Below are 2,142 nucleotides of genomic sequence, written 5' to 3'. Positions count from 1 at the left end.
GATTATGTATATGAATAAAAATATCATTTTTCCTGTATCTAGAATTGTCACACAACAATGGACTCTGGGCTGGAAGGAGTTATATGCATTCCTGTATTTGTCTAGGTTCTCGAGAGAAACAGAAAATTATCTGTATCTAGATCTCAATCTCAATCTCGATGTTGATCTAACTAGCTTGCTATCCATCCTAACACCTCATCAGATGCTGTGGAATTGGCCATCATCTCATCAAACCACTTAAATTTAGCCAAAGAAGTAAAGACCTTTTACTGTTAACAGCATCTAGCTACCCTGCATAAGTTTCCTCTGACAAAGAATGACTAAGGTTTTGGTTGCTTAGTTAAAAATGAGAGAATGGCAAAAATATAGTAAAAGCAAATGATGCACTTGGTGGGTTCTCCTGCCATTGGAAGTTTCAAACAGCAGCTAGGTGGTTAATGAAAACACCCCCAATGACATATCAACTTTAGCCATCAGAAATATTCACTAAGGACTTATCACATGCTAGCCCTATTCTAAGTGCCTTACCTATACTTATGGCTCATGCCTTCCTGTAATCTCAGAAATTTGGGTGGCTCAGTCAGGAGGACCACTTGAAGCTATGAGTTTGAGACTAGCCTGGGCAAAATAGTGAGACTGCATCTCCACAGAAAGTTAAAAAGAAAATTACCTGGGCATGGTGACACATGTCTGCAGTCTGAGCTACTTGACAGGCTGAGGTGGAAGCTTGACTTGAACCCAGGATTTCAAGGCTGCAACAAACCATGATGGTGCCACTATACTCCAACTTGGGCAATAGTGTAAGACAGTCTCAAAGAAAAAAGTAATACAAAGAAAAAATAATGTAGAAATTAGACATTTTCTGCAGAAATATATGCTGGAAGTAAAATGTGTGATTTAATAGAGAACTGGATGTGACTATTACGGCTCTGCTTATATAATGTGTCATATTTTGAGTGGATGGATCACTTCAATCTCCTTGGCACCCGAAAATTTTCTCTGTAGTTGGTACTATCATGATTCCAGTTTTACTGAGGCATAAAATCGTTCAGAAACTTGCCCAAGGACATGATCTAATAATTCCTGGAGCTGGAATTTCAACTCAATAGTTGATTTCCAATTCTGTGGTCTCAACAAAAGCACTGGCATTCCCAGCATAAACAAGTAACCTGGTCTTTGATGACAACACAAAATTATCTTAGACAGTTAGAAGCTCCAAAATGTTAACACCCAGAAACAAAAACAATGAAAATGTATTTTGGAGCCAGCTGAGTCTATGGAAATAATGCCGTTAAACAACTGGAATGGTTAGCAACTTATCTGCCAAGAGACAGCATAATCAGAGAAATACATGACAAAAAGCAATAATAAACACTGGATAGAGACTACTTGTTCTGTTCAATAAAGTTGTACATAGGAAAGATTCCATCAAATAAGAAATAGTAAGATAACAGGACGACAGCCTGAAGAAGGCAGAAATGTACACAAAAGGCAAGATGGACATTTCTGATGTCATTGATACAAAGTGTGGGGCCAAATATTTAAATTGAATGGAAATGTGGTGTAATAATTGTGTAGTTGCAGGATATTATAAAAATGTCTTTTGAAAGACAAGATGTGTGATATGGTTTTTCTGTGTCCCCACCGAAATCTCATCTTGAACTATAGTTCCCATAATCTCTTCCTATCATGGGAGAGACCACATGGAGATAATTGAATCAAGGGGGCAATTACCTCCATGCTGTTATTGTGTTGGTGAATGAATTCTCACAAGTTCTGATGGTTTTATAAGCAGTTTCCTGCATTCGCTTTGCAATTCTCCTTGCTGCTACCATGTGAAGAAGGACATGTTTCACCGTGACTGTAAGTTTCTGGAGGCCTTCCCAGCCCTGTGGCACTGTAAGTCAATTAAACCTTTCCTTTATAAATTACCTGGTCTTGGGTAGGTCTTTATTATCAGCATGAGAATAAACTAATACAATGTATACTGCAAAATAATTATTTAATATTACAATGTCTAAAACACCACTTTTTACCAATAAAACAATAGGTAGAAGATAGGTGGGGTGAAAAAATTGTGTTTATGTTTATATTTTGCAAAAGTAAATGCAGATCACATCAGAAAGAGTTAAATCATATTTT

The sequence above is a fragment of the Pongo abelii genome, chromosome Y (assembly GCF_028885655.2).
Source record: "Pongo abelii isolate AG06213 chromosome Y, NHGRI_mPonAbe1-v2.0_pri, whole genome shotgun sequence".
Taxonomy (NCBI): Eukaryota; Metazoa; Chordata; class Mammalia; order Primates; family Hominidae; genus Pongo; species Pongo abelii.
This window is presented reverse-complemented; position numbering follows the sequence as displayed.